This window comes from Triticum aestivum, chromosome 6A, assembly GCF_018294505.1.
Source record: "Triticum aestivum cultivar Chinese Spring chromosome 6A, IWGSC CS RefSeq v2.1, whole genome shotgun sequence".
Classification (NCBI taxonomy): Eukaryota; Viridiplantae; Streptophyta; class Magnoliopsida; order Poales; family Poaceae; genus Triticum; species Triticum aestivum.
Window position 1 is genome coordinate 6,156,959 of NC_057809.1, and position 15,357 is coordinate 6,172,315.

At 43.1% G+C, this 15,357-nt stretch overlaps 1 long non-coding RNA gene across 1 annotated transcript; it reads right to left on the reverse strand.

The window, feature by feature from the left end:
- Window positions 1-6,274: 6,274 nt before the first annotated feature.
- LOC123131599 (uncharacterized) lies at window positions 6,275-14,175 on the reverse strand. Its single transcript, XR_006464202.1, has 2 exons — window positions 13,780-14,175; window positions 6,275-6,529 (listed from the first exon to the last, which is right to left on the reverse strand). It is a non-coding gene; the product is annotated as an uncharacterized lncRNA (long non-coding RNA).
- Between the last annotated feature and the right edge of the window lie 1,182 nt (window positions 14,176-15,357).

Below are 15,357 nucleotides of genomic sequence, written 5' to 3' on the forward strand. Positions count from 1 at the left end.
AGCGCTTAGACCTATCTTTTTGCGTATGCGATTGACTGATGTGCTCAAAACTAATCCTTATGCTAAATATATGAAAGATATCATAACTAATAAAAGAAAGATACCGGAAGCTGAAATTTCCACCATGCTTGCTAATTATACTTTTAAGGGTGGAATACCAAAGAAACTTGGAGATCCCGGAGTACCTACTATACCTTGCTCCATGAAAAGAAATTATATTAAAACTGCTTTATGTGATCTTGGAGCCGGTGTTAGTGTTATGCCTCTCTCTTTATATCGTAGACTTGACTTGAATAAGTTGACACCTACTAAAATATCTTTGCAAATGGCTGATAAATCAACTGCTATACCTGTCGGTATTTGTGAGGATGTGCCTGTTGTGGTTGCAAACGTTACTATTTTAACGGACTTTGTTATTCTTGATATCCCCGAGGATGATAGTATGTCTATTATTCTTGAAAGACCTTTTCTTAATACTGCAGGGGCTGTTATTGATTGCAACAAAGGCAATGTCACTTTTCATGTCAATGGTAATGAGCATACGGTACACTTTCCAAGGAAACAACCTCAAGTTCATAGTATCAACTCTATTGGAAAAATTCCATCGATTATATTTGGAGGTTTTGAATTTCCCCTTGCGACTGTCAAAAAGAAATATGATATACTTATTATTGGGGAAGTGCATATCCCCGTTGAGGTAACCTAGTGCTATTCGAAATTTCTCCGGTTTCATGATTATGAGAATGAGTTTGTTAACAAGACTTGATCAACCTTGTTAGTGGATTCTTTTTGATGAGCATGAGATGGATGAAACTAGAAGCACAACCTTCGGTACCCCTTCTATACTTTCTGTTATTTAGTAGAAATAAAGCAAACATAGTATTTTCTTGTCTGTTTCCTGGCTTATCCGTGCAATATAAAAATATCCCAAAAATAAAAGTCCTCAGAATGCCATGCCAATTTAATATGATTTTTTCGGGATGATTTGAGGATTTACTGTGCAAAAATTACCGCGGGGGAGCTGCCACCTGGCCACGAGGGTGGAGGGTGTGCCCTACCCCCTGGACTTTGTGTTGCCATCTTCGCAATTGGGGTACAACCTTTTTTGTGATCCTCTAACATGCGATCGAATTTCAGCCTCTCCTTTTGACTTTCGCATTGTGTACTTGCATCGACCATGACCCGGCGGAGATCATCATCATCGGGCACATCGTCTGGTTCCTCTTGATCTTCAGCAGCTTCCCCCGTTGCAGCATCACCGTATTCAGGGGGCACATAATTGTCATCGTCCTCTTCTTCTTCGCTGCCTTCCATCATAACCCCTATTTCTCCATGCCTCGTCCAAACATTATAGTGTGGCATGAAAGCCTTATAAAGCAGGTGGGTGTGAAGAATTTTCCTGTCAGAGTAAGACTTCATATTCCCACACTTAGGGCATGGACAACACATAAAACCATTCTGCTTGTTTGCCTCAGCCACTTCGAGAAAATTATGCACGCCCTTAATGTACTCGGAGGTGTGTCTGTCACCGTACATCCATTGCCGGTTCATCTGCGTGCATTATATATAATTATGTGTGTCAAAAGTAAGAAAATTAGACAAGTATCTATCTAAAGCAAGAATTTTTTTTTCTTTCAGAAAGAAGATAAGAACAAGAGGCTCGCCACGATGGTGCCGGCGACGAGATCGGCGCAGGTGATCGACGACGGTGAAGACGGAGACGGGGCGTGACGGACCACTAAACCTAGACAAATCTCGAGAAAAATGGAGCTCAGAGGTCGAGCTTCGAGAGGAGAAAGCTTAACTAGTGTGGCTCGGGCATTTCATCAAACACCTCATGTGCATAGGAGGTGAGCTAGAGCACCCAAATGCCCTCCCCTCGCCGGCCAGAAAAAACAGAGCACTGTGGAGTGCTCTGCTGCGACCATGAGGTATATTTAGGCAATTTATTTGTCCCGGTTCGTGGCTGGAACCGGGTCTAAAGGCCCCCCTTCTGTCCCGGTCCGAGTCACGAACCGGGACCAATGGCTGTGGGCCAGGAGCAAGGCCCATTGGTCCCGGATCTTGCCTAGAACCGGGACAAATGGGTCCAGACGAACCGGGACCAATGCCCACGAGGCCCCGGCCGGCCCCCTAGGCTCGCGAACCGGGACGAATGCCCCCCATGGGTCCCGGTTCATGCAGAACCGGGACTAATGGGCTGGCCAGGCCCGAACCAAAGCCCTGTTTTCTACTAGTGAAGGGATGCAAAAAAGGTGACTCATACTATTGGAAGCCATGCATTTGATTCAGATTCTCTTTGTTGGAACTCGCCCACTGGATCGATTACATTAAATCACGATGAACAGGCGCACACTAAACTGATAGCCAAGGGCCCTTGACAAAGGCCCTTGGCTATAAGTTTTTCATGTGCGGTCTTATCGTGTGATTTGATGTGATCGATTATGTGGACGAGTTCCAACACTCTTTTATTTTGGGATGGGGATCCTTCTAATTTTGTCATGCCTGATGTAATAGACGATATTATTACTTCGAACACACAATAAAACGCCACCAGGCATTCCTTAAAAAACAAGGAATATCTAGTTATAAGGGTACATCATTTTTATCTAACTTACAATGGACCCAACCACGTAGCTAGTGTCATTTTTTTAGGGGTGTCAACTGAATTGTACGAATCGTACAATTTTCACGATCTTATCTGAAAGATAATTATGTGATGTTTGTTGGACGGAGAATGATTGTGTACATTGCATGTAACTTCTTTCAAGAGATAAGTAAGGACCTCGTCTCCTTTTGAAATCATATATAGCAAGAAGGTACTCCCTCCGTTCCAAATTACTCGTCGCAGAAATAGATGTATCTAGAATTAAAATATACTAGATACATTTATACCTGCGACAAGTAATTCGGAACGGAGGGAGTATGTAGATTGCGGATCCCGTTTGCTGAGGGATATTAAGGACCTCATCTCCTGATTTACGTTTCGGTTCCATAAATAAATATAAGATGATAAGATTGCGTTGGTTGTTCCTAAGAGATAATAATTTAAAGATTCGTGTTTCCTCTAAACATGATAAGATTGCGTTGGTTGCTATTATATCCACAGCCGTAACTAATTTGTAATCTTACCTTCGCATATAAACTGAGTAACGAACGTCAGATCGCTCGGCCTCACGCATGCTGCATATCCACAGCCAAAATGGCACCACGAAAAGGCCAACGGAGAAACAACCCTCGCGCGCCGCGGGCGTCGCGGATGCTACCGGCGGACCTCCTGCCGGCGATCGCCGCGCGCTCTGACCCCAGAACCATCGTCCGCTGCGCCGCCACCAGCAAGTCCCTCCGCCGCGAAATCGCGGATCCTTCCTTCATCCGACAAGCTACCACGGGCGTCGTGCCGACGCGGATCCTCATAGCCTACAGCCGTCGCCACAGGCGCCAGAACCACCGCCGCAAGCCCTTCGTCTCTCTGGTCCATCCGGCTACGCCAGCCGCCTTGTGCTTCGCCAACAAGCACCTCGCCCCCTTCGTGGCACGCAGTGCCGCTGACGACCTCCTCGGCCGGTAAGACCCTGTGACGTCGCGTGGCGGCCTCATCGTCCTCGTCCGCCGCCACTATGTCCACGAGCACAGAAACTCCGATCTGTGCGTGTACGACCCCATGACCGGCGACCGCGCCTTCCTCTCCACACCGCCGGACATCTCCTTTGACAGGTCTTGTATTCGATGCTGTTGTCAACCGTGCCTTCTACTCACTGCTGCAGATGGCATAAGCGGCTCCTCCTTCCTGCTATTCTTCGCCCACCGGGCCTGGTGCCGGTTCAAGGGCACAAACTCCATGAGAATCCAGACAGCCGCACTGTCCGACAACGGCAATGTCAGCTGGGTCCTGTCACTGAACACTTTGGCGCCCACTTAGGGAAACACCACGATGAGCAACATGACGCCGTTGTACTCCCTGGCGGCTTCATCCACTGGCTCCAACATGGCAGCCAGATCCTCACGTATGACGTCTCGACGATGAAGCTAACCACGGTGGAGCTCCCAGTCATGCCCACGAACAACAAACCAGTCATGCGTCACCTGAGGATGTCACCGGACCGGAGGCTACGGTTCCTCGTGGCTGATGTGTTCATGATTACCATGTGGATACAACTACCTGGTGGCCATGGTTGGGAGCAGGAGGCCGTGATCGACATGGAGGAGAAGCTGCGGTTGTTGGAACCCAACGTTCCTCTTGGTAATGTGATGATTCAGTTCGAGCGTTCGGGGGAGAGGAACGATGCGATGATGTTGCGGATTCACCACCAACGCTGTGTGCTCATGGTCCTTGACTTGCAGACAAAGGAAATACGTAGGCAACACCTGGACCCCTCCTTGCTATTTGAGGTTGACTTGTCCCATAGGTTACAAGCCATGAAAATCTTTTCTTAGGCAGAATTATCAGCGCAGTTGAAGAGGCAGATACATTGAAAATTAAGGATAGATGGACTCTTCCCCAATTAATAAATCATCAAGCTTTGGGTGGTAAATGTCTTATACCCGATATTCAAAATGTTTTTCTTTTCGCAAGTCATCTATTTGGTTCTCTGGTCTCACCAATCAAATTTGTACTGGCTACTGAACCATCGTATTGTTTGAGTAAGTGATTTAATAGCAATGCTATGCCGACGCTTTTCTTTTATTCATTTGTTTTTCTTCTATATCTAGCTGAATGAACTGGAGAAAATAATCCATTGATCTTATCAAGTATTTCCAGTCAAAGTAATTCCAGTCTTGAATCACCAATAAATTGGCTTATGGAACAAGGAAGTGACCCATAAATAGCTACCATTGGTAGGTTATTTCTAAATAATGCAATCATGATTTGTTAATATGAGGATTTTTCTGCACCCACACTTTATAATTCTCAACACGTTTATGCTCTAAATATACATATCTGTGAATTGTGAACTGGTTCCCCCGAGTACCTATATCTGAAGCAAGTTGCATGTTACTGCATGCATGTGTGATAGTTTGTTTACTAGCGACCTGTTGAAACTGAAACTTCTTTAGAGTATGTTTTTAACTTGTTCTGACTGATGTATCAGTTCCTCTCATCGGCTATAGCATGTCAATTATCTCTCTCCTTGTTTTGGTAAGGCTATATATATATATATATATATATCTATATGGAGTGGTATTTTATATTGATTTCGATGCTTGCTTTGTTAATGCAGAGTATGAAATAACTCAGTCAGTACATTTTAGCAGTGTCTAGTGAAAGCCAATTTGATGTTCTTTAATGCAAAGAATAATAAAAAAATGACAATTTTTTTGTTGCTGTTGGGAATATCTGGTGTGCTAGCTCTTTGCTTGTGGTGATGATGATGAGACTAGCAAAGTAGCAATGAATGCTTTGTTAAAGCTGCTAGCAAGGGAAATGGCAGATTAGTTCTGGTCATGTGCAGCGTGAAGAGTGAAGAAACTGCAGGCACTCATGTTCTGGCCATGCATGCATGCATCCTTGTTACGGATGCTTCCTCATCTTTATTCTTCACAGTTTCATCATCCAATCTACGGGTGCATATACATTTCTAGTTATTTTGTCTGAAGCATGCATTCCTGGCCTCTTCACATACAACTTAATTAAGAACTCAGAATACCAAAGAGGATTTACTCTTGCGCCCTAGCTGAAAACAAAGGGAGTACTGGCCCATCAATTCTTTCAATCGTATGTTCTCCATAGTTTTCTGAATACTTTACAATCAACTGCCTCATGCATATATATAAAGATTCTAAATGGCAACTTGTCTTGTTACACCTATTTTCAAGTATTACTGATGCTCTATGTGCATACCTTATGTCACACCAGCTTACCTTGCTTGCAAGGAACGACATCCCCTCGGATGGCAACACAGCTTCAGTACTAGCATGTTTGTTACTGAATGCAACTGTATTTGGTTCATCCTTGAAATAAAAACATCAGGCATCAATTAATACTGGCAGAGTATATCAACCTTGCGGCTCCCTTAATACTGTAGGGTTTACTTGCTAATTGAATTCACCAACACATCATTCTCATACCCACTGGTATGTAGGATGCATTTACTTGAGCTTACAGCTTGTTCAGGAGTGAGGACTCTATTCTCTTACCACCATGTGTAGCAGAAAACATTTATCCTCAAGAGCTACATACACATCGTTAACTGAAACAGATTTCGGCAAGGGTGAGCAACAAGACCAATTCCACAAATACCATACAGAACAAGTAGAGCAAGCATGTCATCACTACGCAAGTGGATCACACGATACAAATAAATATACAAACGGGAGAAAACACACATCTTGGTCGCAGACAGTAAAGATACATATAGTGGTAGAACTCCAGTTCCGTAGCGTCCTAATTATTTCATTATGGTCTACAAGGTATAGAAGAGACAGTTAGAACTGCTACTAAGGAAATGCAACTCTCTGATCTTCCTTGTTGGTGCCTTTGTCAATCACCATCCAAAAGCTCCCACATATCCTTCTTCACATGTCATTGCTGCTTTAGAGAAAACAGAGGAAGGTTCAGCATGGATATAATTAAGCATACGGAAATATTTGTTTTGCCACTTTTCATGTTGTCATGAACAACGTCCAAACCGCAAGTTCATGGAACTAGTTCCCGACTTCCTACCAGTGCACCAATATTTGAAGAAAAGAAGCTTCACGTATCGTGTGATGAAGGTAAAAATGTCGTGTTATGAATTTGTGGTAGAATCAATCACAGCCCTCAGTAGAGTTGTCACTTGTCAGTTGAGAAATAGACAACTTAACATGAATCCCTGAATGTGCAAGAGACATATTATGTCGAAAATTTGGTTTTGGAGCTTTGATTGCTTGACACGGCATCAATAGGAGTGAGCATGTAGTGTTTTGGAGCTTTGATTTGTTGACACCGCATCAGCTGGAACAAGCATACAGTCATCAGTGGGCATTGTGACGCTTTTTACTCGTCCACATGCGATCTGACATGATCCTATTTTATCTGTCCATACACATGCCGAGCTATCCCAACATAAAAAGGTACTATGGGTTGCAGCCAAAGTTTTAAATAGCGCGCTAAGCATCTTAGCGCCAGACCTCTTTCAAATGCTATAGCGTGCTATACCAGAGCTATAGCGCGCTATTTAAAATGTTTGTTCATTTGTTTGGACCAAAGTCTCTTAGCGCAAGACCTTTTGTAAACGCTATAGCGTGCTATAGCGGAGCTATAGCGGGCTATTTGAAACAGTGGTTGCAGCTAGCAATAAAGTACTCTAGCATTCATCCAACCTAGCTACCGGTCTACTATATGGGTCTGAATGCATGGTAGACACTGTATAAGAGGACCTTTAGTGCCGCGCAGACCTTGAATCACCTCCGATATGTTCTTCTTCTTTTTTGCAAGTGAGAACCATTTCGGGCGTGACATGGGAGGCGCAGAGACAGGAAGAGATCCTGCTGGGTGTTGTTCTTCTACGAACCTCTAGTAGTTTCCGACCACTGGGCATGAGACACACTGGTAGAGGAAGGGTCATTTGTGGTGTGGAATCTTCTTCACATGGATCACATATTTCATTCTCTTTAGCAGGGTTTCTAGGGCCAAAACGTATACATCCACTTCAGAAGTATCTGGTTACATCAATCAGTTCCCTACGTCGTACCACAATGCCAGATTAGCCAAGCTTGCTGCGGATAGGTCTAGGTGGGAGAAAAACCTCTTGTTTGGTTGTTTGCATGGAATCTTTTGGCATGCCTAGAATTTTCCGAGTTTGAGCTTACCCAATTACTTTTCCCTACTTCTGGAATATAACTGAACTCGAGTTTTGCCAAATCTTTGGATCAAAACTCTTGAAACATCTTTCAACTTACTGCTCACTTCTAAATTAAAACTACTACATAAGAATCCATGGTGGCATGCATACTCGCATACATCTATGACCTGTTCAACTTAAATTTCACAATGATCATATCTTATCAGTACATCAAACAGATTCGTTGATATATACAGATATCCATTGTTATTAAGTAGTTTCGGAACACAAACAAATAGTACTGGATTTACGATTGAACCTTAGTAGTAAAGTGTAAGAAGTTGAAGGGGTCTAGAGCTTCAGAACAAACTCCAATGCACTGGTATTCAAAGAAAAGCATGAAGAATAGGTTTTGTATTGAAACAACTCGATTACTGCTTGCATACTGCCTGGAGGAAAAAAATTCAGAATTACATCTTGGTTGCATGTTCAGAGCAAAACATTCAGAAGGAATTCATTGCTTGGACGAGTGACCTGTCATTCTCATAAAGGTTCATAGCAACTGCCTCCGTTGGTGCAAATGTACAACACCGTCAGTCAGTTGTATCCGGTAGGCACACTTGCATTCAAGTTAGAGGTAAATACACTGGGAGTCAGGGTGGACAGGTCCGGTCCGTCACGGAGCCGGCATTTGGACCGGCCGCCCGCAGCCCGAACCGGTCCGGACCGAGCATCTTGACGGTCCTGTTTTCAGAGACCGGATCAGCGGTGGCAAGGCTTGGACTGGACTACGAGAGGGCACTGAAGGACATGGCAGATGTACGTAGGATGATATGGAACTCACATAGACGCCGATAGGCTTGAGCAGGACAGGAGCATGGTCACGGCTCTCCGGCGACGGCTGCTCACTGGGGAGGCGGCGCTTGAGAGAGCGACAGCTAATCAGGGGATGTCGGGAATCTTCAGGAGCACCATAGGGAGCTCAGGGATCCAAGGAGATGTGCCAAAGCGTGGCGATGGCGTTGATGAATTTGGCGCGACAGCCGGTGGACAGAGGTGAAATGGATCATGGCCAATGCGGTGATGTAGGGCCTCCCACGTCGACTCATTCAGCAGAGAGGACAAATCCATGCGGGGCGCGTCACTAGACATGATTGTCGTAGTCAGCAAGGTGAGTGGCCGCTCGAGCGAGCCATGGTGGACGACGACAGAAATTCCAATGGCCAGAACAGCGGCAGCGACCGAGCAATAGGTCAAGAAGTAATCCAGTGCATTATTCTCGGTCACTTTGGGCTGTCTAGGGTGCTTTGGTGGGATGGGCTTCTTACCTGTACTAGTAAGGTACAACGTGCATTGCACGTATGAGATTTGGTAACCAAATTATGAATAAATACCACACTATAGCATGTAAGCTTTGAGTCATATATGCATGATATAGATGTTCGTTTAATTCTTATCCAAAATCAATTAGTTGTATAAAAATCTATTTTAAGATTCATGGAATTATGCATTGTAAAGGTAAAAACAAAAAGTGACAATTCATTTAGAAAAAAAAAGTTTGGGCAATTAAGATATGAAGATTCTAGAGAACATAGGTGAAGTGCTTGTGTTTTGAGGTTTGTGCATTATGCTTAAGTTCAACCATGGAGTCTTCTAGATTGTACATGTGGTAGAATCTGGTGGAATGTAGATGATATCCAACGACCAGTAGTGCTCGGATTTGCCATCTCTATACTGTCGGATTAGCTTCATCTAACGACCAACTTTCAAAGTTATTCGCACACTATATAGGTGTATAGAAATTGGGCTTTGTCATATTGTCTGTCTGACCGAGAGGACCGAGCTTTAACCAGAACAGACCGAAGATTTTTGGTCCATTTTACACAGACCGGACAGTTCGTTTTTTAGCTGGCCAGGACCGAGCCGACAAGGACCAAGCGGGCCACGAGCCGGGCCAAAAGATCCCTTGTTTCATCCACCCTGAACTGGGTGTGACTAAATTTGTGCTCGACGGTCACTTTGGTACCTAAAAATTTGTAAAAACATGAAGCTGGTGCGCAAACTTGCCTCAACCAGGAAAAGTGCAAATACGGTGCATCATATCGTATGTGGCGGTATGTGACGTTCATGTGGCAAGCCAGCGTGGCGGTGACCCATGGTGGCCACTATCAGAAACTAAACAAGGCACACCTGATGTAGATCAGATTGCACATGGGTAGACGAATTGAGTTGCCTTTGTACGCTGGTGCTACTCGCCAACGCCTTGGGCCGACAGAACTGAGCACGTACAAGTATGAATCGATCTTGATTGCAGACACACTAGATTACAAATCAGATTATTTTCTCTTTTATTACATAAATAGATGCAGATTACGGGACTCGTACACGGACAGCAAACTGACTCCGGGTCAACAACTAGTACTAGCTTTGCTTGTACTCCGTATCTGACTTGGATGGAAACCACGTTTCTGATTATTTCCAACAGCCACAACTGGAGTGGAGAGTGCGAAGGCAAAAGCTCACCTGCGTAGATGCCCTGCTGATTTCATGACCTTCTTCTTGTCACCGTTGCAAATGCTGGCTGAATGCGCACGAGGAACAATAGAGTAGGAGTTTCTCAGGCTATGGCGGGCTCTGTTTCGCTTTTTGAAAATAACAATATTTAGTGGAGACATGCGTGTACATGAGAAAATGCAAAAATGTACGAGTCCTTTGCATCGACCAAAATTTACCCACCATTTCATTGACAAAAGCGTTCATGTGGCAGATGTTATGGTATGTACAAGGTAGCCACTGTGAATTTATTTCCTCCTCCGTAGGAACATCTTTACTTGAAAAATTGCCCATATAATATTGTCCTCCAGCTGCACCGTTCCGTTTATTATGACACGCTCTATCATTTTTATATTGCTAGCATGATCATGTAGTTGACATCATATTTGTGGCAAAGCCACCGTTCATAATTCTTTCATACATGTCACTCATGATTCATTGCATATCCCGGTACACCGCCGGAGGCATTCATAAAGAGGCATACTTTGTTCTAAGTATCGAGTTGTAATTGTTGAGTTGTAAGAAAATAAAAGTGTGATGATCATTATTATTAGAGCACTGTCCCAAGTGAGGCAAGCATGATGGACACTATGATTCCCCCACAAGTCGGGATGTGACTCCGGACAAAAAATAAAAAAAGAGAAAAAGAGAAAAAAAGAGGCCATAAAATAAGAGAAAAGGCCCAAACAAAAAAAACAAAAACAAAAAAATGAGAGAAAAAGATAGACGGGACAATGCTACTATCCTTTTACCACACTTGTGCTTTAAAGTAGCACCATGATCTTCATGATAGAGAATCTCCTATGTTGTCACTTTCATATACTAGTGGAAATTTTACATTATAGAACTTGACTTGTATATTCCAATGATGGGCTTCCTCAAAATGCCCTAGGTCTTCATGAGCAAGCGAGTTGGATGCACACCCACTTAGTTTCTTTTGTTGAGCTTTCATATACTTATAGCTCTAGTGCATCCGTTGCATGGCAATCCCTACTCACTCACATTGATATCTGTTGATGGGCATCTCCATAGCCCGTTGATACGCCTAGTTGATGTGAGACTATCTTCCCCCCTTTTTGTCTTCTCCACAACCACCATTCTATTCCACCTATAGTGCTATGTCCATGGCTCACGCTCATATATTGCGTGAAGATTGAAAAAGTTTGAAAATGTCAAAAGTACGAAACAATTGCTTGGTTTGTTATCGGGGTTGTGCATGATTTAAATACTTTGTGTGGTGAAGATAGAGCATAGCCAGACTATATGATTTTGTAGGGATAACTTTCTTTGGCCATGTTATTTTGAGAAGATATAATTGCTTTGTTAGTATGATTGAAGTATTATTATTTTTATGTCAATATGAACTTTTGTCTTAAATTTTTCGGATCTGAATATTCATACCACAATTAAGAAGAATTACATTGAAATTATGTCAACTAGCTTTCCACATCAAAAATTATCTTTTTTATCATTTACCTACTCGAGGACGAGCAGGAATTAAGCTTGGGGATGCTTGATACGTCTTCAACGTATCTATAATTTTTGATTGCTCCATGCTATATTATCTACTGTTTTGAACAATATTGGGCTTTCTTATCCACTTTTATATTATTTTTGGGACTAACCTATTAACCGGAGGCCCAGCCCAGATTTGCTGTTTTATGCCTATTTCAGTGTTTCGAAGAAAAGGAATATCAGACGGAGTCGAAACGGAACGAAATCAACTAGAGAAGTTATTTTTGGAACAAAAGCCACCCGATGGACTTGGACCCCACGTCAAGGAAGGAACGAGGAAGCCACGAGGATGGGGGGCGCGCCCACCCCTCTAGGGCGCGCCCCCCTGCCTCGTGGGGCCCTCGTGGCTCTCCTGACGTACTTCTTCCGCCTATATAACTCCAGTACCCTAAAACTTTCAGAACGGAGAATAGATCGGGAGTTCCGCCGCCGCAAGCCTCTGTAGCCACCAAAAGTTAATCGAGACCTTGTTCCGGCACCCTGCCGGAGGGGGGAACCCTCACCGGTGGCCATCTTCATCATCTCAGCGCTCTCCATGACAAGGAGGGAGTAGTTCACCCTCCGGGCTGAGGGTATGTACCAGTAGCTATGTGTTTGATCTCTATCTCTCTCTCGTGTTCTTGATTTGGCATGATCTTGATGTATCGCGAGCTTTGCTATTATAGTTGGATCTTATGTTTCTTCTCCCCCTCTTCTCTTTTGTAATGGATTGAGTTTTCCCCTTGAAGTAATCTTATCGGATTGAGTCTTTAAAGATTTGAGAACACTTGATATATGTCTTGTTGTGCGTATCTATGGTGACAATGGGATATCACGTGATTCACTTGATGTATGTTTTGGTGATCAACTTGCGGGTTCCCCCCATGAACCTATGCATAGGGGTTGGCACACGTTTTCGTCGTGATTCTCCGGTAAAACTTTGGGGCACTCTTTGAGGTCCTATGTGTTGGATTGAGTAGATGAATTAAGATTGTGTGATGCATATCGTATAGTCATACCCACGGATACTTGAGGTGACATTGAAGTATCTAGGTGACATTAGGGTTTTGGTTGATTTGTGTCTTAAGGTGTTATTCTAATACGAACTCTAGGGCTGTTTGTGACACTTATAGAAATAGCCCAACGGATTGATTGGAAAGAATAACTTTGAGGTGGTTTCGTACCCTATCATAATCTCTTCGTTTGTTCTCCGCTATTAGTGACTTTGGAGTGACTCTTTGTTGCATGTTGAGAGATAGTTATATGATCCAATTATATTATTATTGTTGAGAGAACTTGCACTAGTGAAAGTATGAACTCTAGGCCTTATTTCCTATCATTGGAATACCGTTTACGCTCACTTTTACCGTTAGATACCTTGCTGTTTTTATATTTTCAGTTTACAAAAACTCATATGTACCATCCATACTGCACTTGTATCACCATCTCTTCGCCGAACTAGTGCACCTATACAATTTAACATTGTATTGGGTGTGTTGGGGACACAAGAGACTTTTTATTATTTGATTGCAGGGTTGCTTGAGAGACCATCTTTATCCTACGCCTCCCACGAATTGATAAACCTTAGGTCATCCACTTAAGGGAAATTTGCTACTGTCCTACAAACCTCTGCACTTGGAGGCCCAACAATGTCTACAAGAAGAAGGTTGTGTAGTGGAAATCAGAAAGCAATACTTGTAAGTTTCTTTTTCCTACATAATAATGTCGGACCACTTCGAATTATAAGAATTTGATCACTATTATTATTAGGAAACTACATAACAATGTCGGGCCACCTCGAATTATAAGAACTTGATCACTACTCTTATTTACGAAACTTAAATACACGTCTCTAATTCTTAGCATCCACCTAGGAGCTCATTACTCTCCAGGGAAATTCAATTCAGGCAGAACATGCCGAGGAAACACATAACAACCAAAAACAACAAGTGAGGTAAAGGAACCAAACCTGAGCCACCTGCGGTGTTGAAATTTGCCATCTCCGCCGCTCAACCCAAACTATAGCCGGCCAGAATTTAGCAACATGGGGCCGATATGCTCACCCCATGCGCAGCTCTGTGGATCTTGCCCCGCTCCGCAGCCATGGCGACAGCCAACGCTGGCCACGCGCGACACTGCGGTAGCGAGCACGAGGCCATGGAGAGGTTCAACGCGGTGCAGGTGGCTCGCAGGTCGACCGTACGCACTGGGTGTCGGCAGAGCTCACGTGTGACTACCGCAGTGCGCGGCCAAGCGGAGCTCGCGACGCGACGGCGGATGGTGCACGTAGTGGCCGTGAGCGGGGATCTGTGGTGTGGCTGCTCCTCTGTAACTCACGCCGGCGAGTCGGCGAATGCGAGCTAACGCTATTCTGTCCACACACAGGCGGAGAGCACCACAGGATAACCTTATCTCTTCGGTCATTTTACATTTTAGCACTTATAGTTTCCCTTATTCACAAGTAAGTTCTATAGCTTGCATGTATGCCCAAATAATGTTAGTTTTCAGTTACTAAGTCATTCATTTTTATTTACTTTTTTATTCATATGGACCCGTACAACTATTTTTTGGCATTCCACCACAATCGATTGTTGAAAGAAATGAATGTTATCATTTGACATAGCATGGAGTATGATTTCGACGTATCATTCTATTTTAAAAATTTACGAGGTGGTTACCAAAGTTATGACTAGAATATACACTAGACCAAAAAGGTTTGCTTCGATTTAAAAAAATGTTATCTAAATTGAAGAAATATCCATTTAATTAATACTACTTATGTTGCCATGTATTAGTTCATTCTTTGATATTTTCCTTTAGTCCTTGATACCAATCAATATGACCTTATTTGATCTACTATTTTAACAAATGGAACTTTGCATATGAAATCTTGCAATGAAACATTCCCATGAAAATCATTATCTAACATCACAAAAGGGAAGAATATATGGGAGGGAAGAGGGGACATATGATTGATTGAGAAATTTATTTCTACTTTCACTCACCTTTTTGTGTACTGACAGAGCCACGATAGTCAATTTTGAAGCAAATGCATGTAATATTGCTGCCTCTTTTATTTGTTCAAATACATTGTTGGATACAATAGCGCTATGCACTTGGGTCACATGCGACATTTTGCAAAGACTTTGTATCATTTCATCGCAGGTACTAATCTTGCGGGAGGTTCCACTGGAATGATATAGGCTACAAATGAATGTAATGTTCAGTTCTGCTTGAAAAAAATGGCAATGTGTACTTACCATCTTGCAAGATGTAGCACTCACGGTGATAATAAATGTATCCCTTCCAAATTGTTCCTATGCATGCCTTATGCTTTTGTGACTACAAAGTTATGATCACATATCGTATGCTCATGAGACTCTTATTTTCCATCACACACAATAAAAAAAGGCATATACACATAGCATATTGATCGGGTGCGGCAAGTACAAACTATGAAATGGAAACACATTGCTCTGTAAATATATATAATGCCATTTAAGCTGTATTTGCTGTAGCTTTTGATAAATAAATAAAAACCAATGTT